We start from the raw sequence: 14,580 nt of genomic DNA on the forward strand, positions 1-14,580 counted from the left end.
CTATCAGCTATAAATTTGGCATAGTCATAAATGACAGCAGGAGGTTGTCTTGGAGTGTAGATGGACATGAAGGCAAGGATTAACTCATCAATGTATTCACTAGTGGTGTACCCCAAAATGCAGGATATCAATGCGACAATATTCTGGCCCCATGGGGAAAAATAGCATCTACATATGGGGGGGAGTCCTTAGTGATGTGTTTCTCCTCTCTGATGAAGGTTTGGAATAGTTGGGCCAATTTTGCAAAGCTAAGTTTAGGATACAGGTCCAAAAAGTCTGCAATTGAAAGTGGGGTTAGGTTTGGCCCTGGTTGGAGCTGCAAAATTTCATTAATAGACTCAACAGTGATGTTGAAAAGGACCTTCTAGTCATGAGACATGATAGTTCTCTGGCTGGGGACATAGCAAGCATAGCACATATGAGTAATCTTAGGAAAAATGTGGACTTGGGGGCACTGGTACTTGGGTAAATTTGACTCCCAAAGGCCAACTTCATCAGCATGGTTCAGGAACCTGACCCTACTTTGGCAATGTACTTTGAGTGGGGACTCTTGGGTAGATATATCTTTTATTTGGAAATCTTATCATCTAAAGGAAGGTGGTCCACGTCTAAATGAGGTGTAGTGATGGGCCTGTTATCCATAGCAATTGGGGCAGCTATTCTCAATTCTTGTGGATTTGAGTGTCGGGGGTGATTCAAATTTTTAGGGCAATGGAGGTTTTGCATTTGTTTATGGCCCACAATGTTAAAATTTAAGTAAATTTGATATTTTATTACTTAACTAACAGTGTCCTGGGGGTGAATTGACTTGGAATTTTGATAATGGAGTTGGAATTCCATAGTCAAATACTTGGAATTGGGTGGAATTGACTGTAAATGGTGGTTGATAGTGGTTTCAAAGGTTCGTATGGTTCTTGTACGGACTGATGGATGAGATGGGTTGTCTGTAGTGTCTTTGGAGTAATGGCATAAGTCAATGAGCAATTTTTTTGTTTGAAGGGGTTGCAATGGCTTTTCTGAATTCTCAATAACAATTGTGCGAAAAGAGTGAAAAGAGGGCTAAACTGGCTTTTATAGCAAAATGGTTAATTTTTTGCGGGTTCATTGATTGATGAACAGCGATAGTTTTAAGTTGAAATGGGGAAATGGTTTGGGAGGTCCATCGCACTGCTTTTATGGTGCAAGTAGTGTTCAGGAGGGGTCGCCCAATCCCATTCATTGATTGACACGTAGCATCGGGGGCCAGGACGAAAACAACCTTATCAGGTAGGTAAAGGGTGGATGTCGGGTCAGCCTAATATGGATGCGAACCATTGGATAAGGGGGAGGGAGATCATATGGTGATAGGGAGGTGAAGCTGCACTGCAATTTATACAAAAAGTTCTCAGGGGGGCCCATGGGTCTAATCATCGATGGTATATGATTAACTTAATACTTAATCTCTTCAGGGCGCTTTAATGAGGGATTAATGAGTAAGGGCAGGATTTAATATATTTGTGGGATATGGGGTGGTAATATAGTTTATAAGTAAACTAAGGGGTGGGGTTAATTTATATAAAGAAGTTAAATATATACGGGACAATGGGTTTATCGGGGATTTTTATATATTTAATTAAAAAGTTAGTATGAAATGAAATGAGCGGAAGGGGTATTGTGCTTAGGTGTGTGAAATATTATGCACGTTCCATACCCTTAGTACTTTAGGATAAATGTATTTGGTGGGTTTTTGTATAAAACATGTTTATAAAGAGGTTTTCCCAGACAAGAGAACTTAACCTTAGGAAAGGGGTTTTGTGAGGGGGATGAATGAATTATAAGGGAATTTAACACCTTTCCTTCCTAAGTCATCAAGCCGAGGGTCCAGGTCCACCAGAAGTCTAGAAATGCTCTGAGCCTTTTTTACTTAAAAACTATAGGTATTAATATTTTTATTATGAAATCAAAGTTAGTTACTGTCATAGGGGTTAAAATGAATGAGGGGATGTTAAGTAAACCAAATTGTGAACCATATTTTTTGTTTTGTTTACCACTTATGAATATTTAAATGATGCATTTGGAACAATGACATAAGTTCTTTTTGTATCAATTACATGACATTTCTGCAACCTTTCTACTACTTGCCCACTTACTCATCCTACCATTTTTTTTCTTCATTTTATTTGGGTGCATTTAGGCTAGCAAACCCTTATCAATCTTTTTCTTTTCTTCACAAAATAAACTATATAATTCTAACCTTATATCCTCCAAGGGCTCAGATGGATTCAAAGCTAAGTGAGGTGGATCTTTGAATGATAGAACACATGGCCTAGTGGTCCTTAAACCAGACTATGGATCATGGTAAGGCCATTGGCTTAGTAACCCCTGAGCCAGAACATGGGTTGTTGTAAAGCCACAATTGTGTTGCTTCAATGGGCCTATGAATCCTTACCGGTGAATGGAGAGATATAGGGTAAAGCGAGGAGGTGGGTTTGTCTCCATTAGGTCTAGTAATCTTGGATAGGGATATGTGGCAAAGCCTAGAGAGTGGGTCTCGGTTTAGGGCCAAGCGATTTGGTGTGGATTACGGTAAAGCCTGAGAGACTAGGATATATGAAAATTCCTCACTGTGTAGGTGGAGAAATCTGTTGGCATCCATGCTTGTTTGGCCTAATGATTGGGTGGAGATCATGGTAAAGCCTATTATTACATGTTTATTGTGTTGGCCTAGAGATCTGGGATGGATTACAGTAAAGCATGGTTTCTATTGATGTGGGCTAGGTAGTTTAGCCTTAGGATGCCCTAGTTGGTTGTTTTGGTTTAAGTCCAACATTCATGCTTGGAATATGACATGGGGGTGAATGACTGAAGAGAGATTTGTCTTAGCCATTCTATGGTCGGGTGGAACATGGTAGTCCCATCCCAGGTTTGCATTTTGCATCATCAATATGAGGTTATTTCTCCTTGTAATTCTATGAGTATTATATTAGTTTATATGTGGATCATATGGTTGTGATTTCCTTGGTATTTATGTTTCTATTATGTTGGTTATCTATATGTTTTATGATAGTGGATATGTATGGCTCTCATCATGTTTTTACATGTAAATGAATGAACAATGTATTTATGACCTAATAAATGATAATGAAGAAAATGATATAAGGGAGTAATTCTCTTAAGCAATTCTCAGATAAGTATGAGATCACTATGCTTAAATATGTTTTTTTTTTTTTTTTTTTTTTTAAGACTAACCTAAGTACCCACGGGGATTTGAACCGGTGACCTATCGCAAGGAGTGCCTTAACAATGCACCCATTCACCATCAATCTAAAGCCCCGTGGTCCCTATGCTTAAATATGTTGTTTACACCTATAGATTACATATTCGTGATATGTTTGATGAAATGCATGTCATGGCTAGTAGGGGTCCGCTTAATGTCTTGTTTAAGTATTTACATTTTCATCATTATTTCCTTGTTATATTTTTGTTCTGAAGGTGTCATTCAATTCTGAGCAGTGACCTGGGACTGAAAAGGTGGTTCAAATCCCAGGACGCTGGCACAACACTCATCAAAATAGTCCCTCGACACTGGCATGCCTTGTCATGAGAGCATCTAGATCCTCCTTAACGATGTTAGGCCCATAGTATGGGAACATCTAGAGCCTCATGGACATTATCAAGCCCATAGCATGGGAGCGTCCAGAGGTCAAGTGGTCTAAAACCTCAGTGGAACCTAGTGCCTAGCTACCTGAGTGGTTGGGATGGTTCCTAGGAGCCTTGTAGTTGATGTGGAAGGTATGTATGTCGTGTTCCCGTCAATTCCACTTCGCTAAGGTCACATAGGAGGTTGAATCCAATCATAGTAGCCTCTCATCACATGTTTACCTCAGTTGGACGGTTACTTAGGCAGATGTGGGAGGAGGGTGTTACAAAGTGGTACCAGAGCAAGGTTGCACTCTCTTTGGGTCATATCTTATACCACAAAGTGGTATAAGAGTATGGTTCACCCCTCAAACTAGGTGGGTGATGTGTTGGTCATGCATTGATGTCATTGAACATGTGTTAATCATTCTTGAGATCTATCTGCTCGTTACATACCCATGGTGTCATTCATGGTTATAGTGATGTCACCATGTGAAAGAGGATGTTTTTGTTATGAAGTGTGTCATCATGAGTGTATGATTTGATACATATTGTTTATGCTTGTGTAATGTCAATGTACATTGGTATGGTTGTGTTGTCATGCATGAGGTCATGGTATGTGTAGTTGATATGATCATGCATTGATGACTGGACTATAGCTAGACTGATGGTTAGATGGTTATATGCTTATGTATTATATGTCTATATGGTGTTATGATTATTTTATACATGTATGACACTGGTTTTATGATCTTGCAAATGAGATATCCTCCCTAAATTTGCTAAGGTACGTTGGTTTTTGTGATTTGGTTTAGTTAACATAATATTCCTTGCAGGAAAGAGATCCAAATGACTAGCAACATGGTATACTAAAAAGACTCTCCCTATGAATCAAATGAGAAATGTGGTGTTGGGCACTCTTTTGATTTGAAATACATGTTGAGAAGCTTGAAGCAAGAAATAAGGAGTTGTAAGGCAGACAATGACAGGGCCATACAGGAACAAGAGAAACAAGTAGAGGCTAATGCTATACTCCTTCAAAGTTTGTCAAAATTGCAGTAACAAGGGCAACTTTGGATCAACCATGGACAAGAGGAGATAAATAATGGGGCATATGGCAATAGTTCTCATGGTGGTCACATTTCAGATAGAAAAGGCACTATTAGAGATGGTAGGTTGTTGGACACTCCGGATAGGAGAGGTGATGGATACAAGAACTGTTCTAGTTTTGGTTTTGATAGGCATCATGATCGTCATCGTTAGCATCCTTATAGGAGGAGTGATAGGGGATGTTCACCTAATGAGTTTAACAATACAAAGCCACCTACTTTTGATGGAGACTTGAAGGAACTAGAAGATGAAAAGGCTTGGATACTTGGGATGAACAGGTTCTTTGAGTTACATGAGTACAAAGAAAATATGAATGCAAAAATAGTTATCTTTAGGATAAGAGGTAAAGCAAACATCTGGTGGGAAGATGTGAAGTGTGTTAGAGACATCAGGAAAGATGACTTGACTTGGCATGAGTTCAAGAGGCTTTTTAGAAGAAGTACTTGTCAGAAAGGAACTACAATAGTAAGGCCAAAGAATTCTATGAGCTAAAGATGGGATCAATGCCAGATGAAGAGTACAGGACTAAGTTCCTAGAGCTATTGAGGTATGTACCATTACTTAAAGATGAGAAGGCTAAATTTCAAAGATTTGTCAGTGGATTTCCATTAGCATTTAGAGATCAGATTGAGTATGATGAGCCTGAGTCACTTAAGGGAGTCATTGAGAAATTGAAGCATTGTTATGAATAGTCAAAGCATAAGAATGAATCTCAACAAGGATGTAAAGGAAAATACAAAGGTAAAGGTAAATGGCAGCTGAAAAGAGCAAGGCCTCATAATACAAACGAAAAAGAAAATGTGGCACCACAAAAGAGGTTCAATGCAGCTAGATAAGGAAATGGGTTGCAACAACATAATAGAGGTGAGGGTACTAGTTGTTTGGAGTGTTAGACATGCAGTAAGGAGCACCTTAAGAAATATTGTCCATAGAGTTAGGGTGGTAGGCCTTAGATATATAGTGCACAAGGGGCACAAAACGTTGAGGATGTTGGTCAAAGCGTTCCTCATATTTATGCAGCATTGGATAACAAATAGGCAGACCATCATGCATCTATCATTGAGATGGATGGTAAGATTTGTCATCAAGTTATTTCTATTTTGATTGAACTTGGATCTAATTATAGATATTATAATCCTTACTTGGTGAATAAGTGTGGTTTGAGTAAGGAATTGCATGAAGAATCTTGGTTAGCACAGTTGGCTATAGGTACAAAGAAGCAAGTTCATCATTGGGTAGGAGCTTGTGCATTTGATTTGAATGGTATGCCTACCGTAACACATTTGAATGTATTACCATTCAAATCATACAGTATGTTTTTGGGTATGGATTGGTTGTATACTCATAGGACCAAGGTGGATTGTTACGAAAAATCCATTGAGTGTGTGGATGCAAATGGGGAACCAAGAGTCTTATAAGTAAAGAAGAAAAACACATTAGTTATGATGGTGATAGCTATGCCAGAAAAATGTAGTCGCGGAAAAGGGTGTATGTTATTCACAGTGCAAATTTCTAATGACAATGGTAAGGAAGTTGAGGATGCAGATTTTTTGAGCAAGTACCCTTTTCTACAACAATTTCAATATGTATTTCCTAAAGACATTTTAGATGTTCCACCTCACATGGATGTAGACTTTTCTATTGAGTTAGTGCCAGGGGCAGCTCCAGCATCAAGCACACCTGAATTGGTAGAGTTGAAGTTGCACTTGAAGGAAATGTTGGACAAGGGATATATTAGGCCAAGTGTATCACCTTGGGGTGCACCATTGTTGTTTGTAAAGAAGAAATTTGGTACTCTCAGATTGTGTATTGACTATAGACAGTTGAAAAGTGTGACTATCAAGAACAGGTATCCATTACCGAGGATTGATGACTTCTTCGATTAGCTGAATGGAGCAACAATGTTCTCAAAGATCGACTTGAGGTAAGGATACCATTAAGTACGCATAAAGGAAGAGGACATTCAAAAGACAACTTTCCGGACTAGGTAGGGGCATTATGAGTTTGTTGTAGTTCCACTCAGTTTGACTAATGCTACAACTACATATTTTTGGTTGATGAATAGTGTGTTGCGTCCATAATTGGATAAGGTTGTTATTGTTTTCAGTGATGACATATTGGTATATTATAAAAACGAGGAAGAGAATGCCGAGCATTTAGTAGAAATTTGAGATTGTTGAGAGAGAATTAGTTGTATGTTAAGATCAACAAGTGCAATTTGTTTCAGACTGAGGTACACTACTTGGGACATGTTGTTTCCAAGCAGGGCATTGCAGTAGATCCATAAAAGATAAGGGCCATCATGGAGTGGGTAGATCCCAGGAATGTAGATGAGGTGAGATATTTCATGGGATTGGTAGGAACTTTTCAGAAATTGCTTATCCTATTACATCATTATAAAGGAAAGGTAAGAAGCTTGAATGGGTAGGGGAGTGTGAGGTTAGTTTTGAGCAGTTTAAGTAGTTGTTGACACATGCACCTATGTTACAGATTGTAGATTCAAACAAGGAGTTTGTAGTATGCATAGATGCTTGCAAAAGAGGACTTGGTGGATTCCTTATGCAGGATGGTTATGCGGTATCCTATGAGTCACGAAAACTAAATGTGCATGAGCATAACTACCCAACACAAGATCTTGAGTTTGTAGCAATCATACATGCATTGAAGATGTGGAGGCACTATCTTCTTGGAAGGTGGTTTGTGTTGATGAGTGATCACATTGGGTTGAGGTATTTGTTTGACTAACCGAATCTGAATGACCGACAAGCTAGATGGCTGGCCACGATTAGTGAGTTTGACTTCGATGTCAGGTACATCAAAGGAAATGAGAAAAGGGTGGTGGATTCTCTTAGTTGGGGGGTACAGGTAAATCACTTAACATCGATGACCTTCTATGTTACAAAATTACAGGATAGGATATTGCAGGCAGGTCAGTGGGATGTTAGGTATATGGAGATTGTGCACAAGTTGCAACATAGCATACGTACATGTACAGGTATAGGGAGTAATATATGTACAGGTACAGGTGTAGATGCACAGGATGTGGACTATTGTCTTACAATAGATGGGTTGGTTAGATTTAGGGACATGATATATGTGTTAGACAGTATTTATCTCAAGAAGGTGATCTTGACAGAGTTTCACTTGAAGCCATATTTAGGTCACCTAAGCTACCAAAAGACATTAACCACAGTGAAGAAATTCTATTATTGGCTAAATCTGAAGAAGGATGTAGCATAGTCTATGGTTAGGTGTTTTGATTGTCAGTGTGTGAAGGTAGAGTGTGAGCATCCAGGTGGACTACTAGAGCCAATTTTGCTTACAACAATGGGTATCATGAATCTTTGAATATGAGTCCATTTTGGGGCATTGTATGGGTGGAGTTGTAATACTCGCATTAGTTGGAGCGATCCAATTAAAAAGGTGTTGATTGGACCAGACATGCTGCCGGACATGGAACATGAAATGCAGGTTATAAAGAAGAATCTAAAGGTAGTACAGGATAGACATAAGACTTATGCAGATCGGAATAGGGTGTTCAAGGAGTTCCATGCTAGGGAACAATTTTACTTGTACATCAAACCAAATAATATATCCTGATGGATTGGATCATGTTCCAAGCTAGCACCATAGTTTTGCAGACCCTTTAGTATTATTGAGAGGATTGGGCGAGTAGCCTATTGACTTCCACTGCCTCCGACAGTGAACTTCCATGATGTTTTCCATGTGTCATTTCTTAAGAAGTATGTTAAAGATGCTGATCATGTGATTTACTGGTCTATATTGGAGGTGGAACCAAATGGAGAATTCCAGTCGAAGCCCTAGTGTATATTGTAGAAAAAGGTGCTCATGCTCTGGAATGGAGAAATTGAGCATGTTAAAGAGTAGTGGAAGCACTTTGGGCCAGTGAAACTACATGGGAGATGGCGGATCAAATGCGGTCTATGTATCCTTCATTGTTTCCAGTTGAGGCAAAGCAATTTTTCTATGATGTTTGGTATATGTTTTGGCATATCTTTTGGTGTGATGTTTTGATATATGTACATATGTATATGGATGTAAATACCACCATGAGCTATGTTATAAAGCTCCAATAAGTGGTATGGATGTCATGTCATTTATAGTTGTCATGTTGTTATGTTATCACATTGGTTTGCTTCTCATCAGGGTGATCATTGTAAATACTGCATCGAGCTATGTTATAAAGCTCCATGGGAAATATATTTGGTTTTCAATGATTTTGTTGAGGTATAGGTGTGGTTGAACACCAAGGATGTTGTCGCACAAGGGGGAGGATTCTACAATAGCCCTACTGAAAATTTTACGTAATAAAAGTTAAAAATAATAACCACGGTTGATGGGACACATATTCCGAGATAAATGTTTGGGAAAACATCCTAGTGGGTGTTCCTTTGGTTTATTATGGCTAAGGAAATTGGCAAAGGTAATGCCTAAGGCTTTGGAAAGGAAAATTCCATTTTAGACACATTTATTTATGAAAATAATGGAAATTAGGAGAAAAGAAAGGTGAAAGGTCACAAGTTTCTCGTGAGTATGAAAATGAAGGAAAATAATGGAAAATTAAGAAAATAGAGGCCTAATTGGTACAAAGGATTTTTAGCATTAATTTGTAACCTTTTGTCAGCTTAGTTTGGGAGCTCTCTCATTACTCTCTTTCTCTGCCTCACTCACTCTGGGAAACTTAGAGTTTTCTTCAAAAATTTTAGCATTGGATCAAGAAAGGAAAATAAGGAAAGAGGAAGGAAGGAGCAAGCAAGGAGAAAGCAAGGAAGAACATGATGAAGCGACTACAACATTATTCTTTGCAGTTATTGATTTTCATGTGTATTTTCCTTTCTAGATTTGGCATGCATGGTATTTCATGTGGTTATTTTGTTGTTATGGCATGGTTTTTACCAGGTGTGACAGTGTTTCTAGCCCAGCCTTTCCATTTCCGGGTAACCATGGTGTGATGGGGTTCTTATGTTTTGGTTGAGTTAGATTGCTAGATGTATTCGAATTTGACTGAGGTGGATATCCAAATGATATAACACATGGCCTAGTGGTCCTTGAACCAAACTATGGATCACAGTAAATCCACTGGCCTAGTAACCCCTTAGTCAAACTATGGGTTGCGGTAAAGCCAATATTGTGTTGCCTCAGTGGGCCTAGGAATCCTTGTTGGTGAGTGGCAAGATAAACAGTAAAGACAAGAGGTTGATTTCTGTCCGTTGGGCCTCGTCATCCTGGATTGGGATATGCGGTAAATCCTGGAGAGTGGGTCTCAGTTTAGGGCCTAGTCATCTAGTGTGGATTGTGGTAAAGCCTTAGAGACTAGGAGATATGAGAATTCCTCACAGTGTAGGTGGCGAAATCCAGTGGTATCCATGTGTGTTTGGCCTAGTGATCAGGTGGAGATCAGGATAAAGGTTGTTATTACATGTTTATTTTGTTGGCCTAGTGATTCGGGATGGATTACGGTAAAGGATGATTTCTATTGATGAAGGTGTGGTGGTTTATCTTCGGGATGCCCCGGTTGGTTCTTTTGGTTTGATTACCACTTTCATACTTGGATTATGGCACGGGAGTGAATGGTTGAAGATAGATTTGGCTCAGCCATTCTACGGTCGGGTGGAACATGGTAGTCCCTTCCTAGGTTTGGATTTTGCATCATCAATATGAGGTTATTTATCCTTGTAATTCTATGAGTATTATACTCGTTTATATGTGGATCATATACTTGTTCTTTCCTTGGTATTTCTATTGCGATTATGCTAGTTATGTATATGTTTTATGACAGTGGCTAGGTATGGATCTCATCATGTTTTTACTTGTAGATGAATGAATAATATATATATGACCTAATAGATGATAATGCAGCAAATGATATAAGGGAACAATGCTCCTTAGCGATTCTAAGATAAGTAGGAGATCCCTATTCTTAAATATGTTGTTTACACTTGTATATCACATATTCGTGATAAGCTTGACGAAATTCCTGTCATGGCTAGTAGGGGTTCGGTTAAGGGTGATGAGCCTCGGTATTGGAACAAGAATGCTGCAACTCCCAAAGCTACCAACTTTAATGATCAATCTGGGGTTCATACAAACTTAAAAGGTATCGGCACTATATGTGCAACATATAATGTGTCCTTTCTTTGATTTGATGATGTAATGGAGTGAAAGTAATAAAATTAGATCCTAAACTAATTGTAGAAAATCAAATGCTCGAAATGGAAACCTTAACCTATTGTAAGAAAGAAAATAAAAGCAAAGAAACCTATTATAATTTCATAAATTAAATATCATGAAGTAAATATCAATAATTACATTTAAAAGAGTTTAGGTCCATTATCAGAGTTCATTGGATGTGGCAATCATCATTTTATTATCCATTTCATAAATATGTCCATTAGCCCAAATCGCTGAAATGTTTTGCATAGGTAAAGAGGAAAGTCCTAAGTGGTCTTTAGTCTTCCCTAATAATTGATTTAGATCCTAGGGCTCTTGTTCGAACCCTAAGGGACAATGACCAAGTTCATTGAGTGAATCTGGGCAAGTATATACATGTTGGAAGGCTGCTACAGGAGATCTTGTATTTACTACAAGAAATTACAGATTTACTACAGGAAACTATAATTCACCAAATGACCAAGAAAATCAAATCCAAATTGAATGTGACAATTTTTTTTATTGACCAGTATATCTTATGTCTCAATTCCATGTGGAACCACTCAAAAATACCTCTGTTTACCGATGCTAGAAGATAACAGAAAATTACTATTCTAAAATCTAAAAATTCGAGAACTAGTGAGCTAGTAAATCTATCAAATGCATAACCTAATCAAGTGAAAATGAAATGAGGTAATTTTTTTTATTAAATAGATTTTTTTATCTAACGCAAGTGGAATCAACTTGATTGAAGCTCATTATAATTCTCTAAAAAATAGCATAAATTTATTGTTATTGGCCACAAAAGACTTCTAGAAATCTCGATTTAGGAATAAGCAAACTAATCCAATGAGCTAAATGATTACTATGACCTTAGAAATTTGTTCCAAGTATGAAATGATGCTTTTGATCCTGAAAAATAACTTACTTCAACCATTTAATCCAATCCTACAAAAATAAATCATCAATACTAAATGGAGAAATAGAAAAAAACAAGAACAAGAGATGCATGTGAAAAGAAGTGAAAGGAATAAAGGTAAATGATACAAAAGGGATTTGAGACTCCTGAGATGGCCAAGCCCAAGGAAACTCAAAGTCCTATGGAGCAGACCAAGATTTATAAGTTGAACATGGCACCAATATTCATTATTTCTATCTATACAATTACATCCCTGCAATAAATGACAATGGAGCTGCAAAAATATGAGTTCTCTCCACAAGAAGACTAAGAAAAATCAACCCCTAGAGGAAAATTCGACTTGGTACTTATACAAAATGATTAGGAAGCATTCCCCATGAAAGGATGAAGCTTTCCACTCCAAAATTCCTTAATTAGTGAATTTGGTTCCCAATACTAGGAATCTGCATTAAATGGAAGGGAACACATTCCTAGATTTTCTCAATCATTGGAGCTCCATAATCTATGCAATAATTTTAGAATATCTTGTTGATTTATTATCCAGTAGTGATTCGCCAATAGTAGGGAGCCAGTCCATAAATTATCTCCTCCTCCAAATCTCCATAATCTGCCTAATATTCTAACAATATTCTAGAAAAATAAATAATATTAGGTACAAATATGCAATTATCCATAAACCTTCCTAATGAACATATTAAATTTAAAAATACATTACCTAATGCAAAAAGAGAGGTTTAGTGTGCCAAAGGATGGTTAGATGGGCCTTAATTTATGTCTAATTTAGAGGCCCATCATACCCCCTGCTGAAAGTATTGCTCATCCTCTGAGAAAATTAGTGACCTCATTGTGCCTCATTCATGGCCCTAGTTGCCTATGTTTTGTCCATTCCTTAGTCCTATCTCTTAAGAATATTGGTTGTAAGTTCTGCAAGGATGAGCACAAAAATTTAGTTGTTCTTTTCATGATTGTTTAACAGTATTTCAAGCAAAAAAACATAACTTTTCTCTTTGCAAGTGAACTTTGTTGGCTTGTAGATTCATTTCATTAATATCCTCTCCCTTGAAACCTTCATTCCATTGTCAGTCATTTTTCCAAAACTATTTGTGCATAGAAAAATCACAGTGTTTTTTGAGACCATTAATGTTCCTTCTTCCCCTTATTCAAGATGGGTTCTTGAATATTTTTCATTTTGGAAAGGTCTTCCATATCCTTTTCCAACCTCTTGCTACCTTTTTTCACCATTTGGACACCTCTAAAACCTTCAAAACACCTTTAGATGAGAACTAGGACATCTTGTAGTAATTCTTGTAGTAACTTACATGAAATCCTGTAGTAATTCATGTAGTAACTAAAGGAAACCTTGTAATAGCCTGTTTAAACCTGTTTTTAGGAGAAATGATAGTATGAGCCTAGGGTAGGCCCTAAAATTGAATTCCATGCCTTTCTCCCCTTTCTATAACATCTTTTAGGCATTGGAAAAAAGCTAGAAAGAGATTAGAGACCTCTTGGAAAGCCTTTTTTCATCACTGGAGTTTGAGTTCTATTTTGGTGGTGAATTCCTTCTTGTATTTTGTTGCCTTCTTCTTCTCTTTTGTGGCCTAGATGATTTCCTAATGGCCTTGGAGTTCTCTCTGCTGATTATGTCTCCCTTAGGCGCTTCCATTTTGGGTTTTAACACAATTTGTTCCTTTCTTCCTTCTTGTAGCAGCATTCTTCCTTCCTGTAGTAGCCATTCCTTCTCTTTCAGGGTCTTCTAACAATATGGGAGTGATTCGAAATTATGTAGAGGGTTTGGAGGATGATGTTAGGGCTCAAAGGGAGTAGTGTAGGTTTTTGAAAATGGAGAGGATGTGCTCTGTGTGTTTTTTCAAGAAATTTTCAAGGTGAGACGGACTCTAGGGTTTTTTCTTGAAAAATATTAATTTTTTTCTTATGAAATGGAATGGATGAATGATGGATAGATAGTGGATATGAAGTGGATGGAGGGCTTGGAGTTCTATGGTGACTTGGCATTTACACAAATCTCATATTTTAACTGTTGTCCCCATTCCTCGAAATCATCACCGTTCCTAATTTGGTTTTTCCACATTGCATGAGTGAAGGAGTTAGCTATATTAACTAGTTGAAGGTGGCCGAGATTGTTGACCCATGCTTAGCTTATAAAATCTCATCTCTCATTCATTGGCAACAAATTTCTAACTATAATATGCTCAAGAGAAGAGGTCATGAATATTGCATACCTGTACCTACCTGATGGTTGTTGGAGAGGCATGCATGATGTTGTTGAGTCGATTATTGATCCATGGTCCTCTGGAGGTGAAAATTTCCTTTTTTTTCTTCTGCACAGGTCTTCATAGCTTGGTGATTCTAAATCTCTGTCTTCCAGTTACCGTGAGCAAACTATCTTATTAAAATATGACCTTCTTGGAGTGTTGGGCTGGGCCATGGGTGATGTTCACCTTCCACACACTCTTCACAACTGGCATACCCCATAACAACACTTCATTTCACCTTCCCTACCTTCCTATATCATTCAGCTAGTTTCTTGTAGAAAACCAGGGCATCCTGTAGTAACTACAGGGAACCATGTTGCAGTTTGTTTAAACCCATATCTCCCAAATGGTATACTGGATTGACCTAAAATTTTCTAAGCATGTTGTCATCATCCTTATGCACCTCCCCATAAAAACAATTTGGCCAATGTATGCACAAATCTCGAGAAAAAATAAAAATAGTTGTAGGTGATGGAGGTCGATTTCTCA

The sequence above is a fragment of the Pinus tabuliformis genome, chromosome 3_1 (assembly GCF_031772625.1).
Source record: "Pinus tabuliformis cultivar Carrire ecotype Pingquan chromosome 3_1, CPIR1, whole genome shotgun sequence".
Lineage (NCBI taxonomy): Eukaryota > Viridiplantae > Streptophyta > Pinopsida > Pinales > Pinaceae > Pinus > Pinus tabuliformis.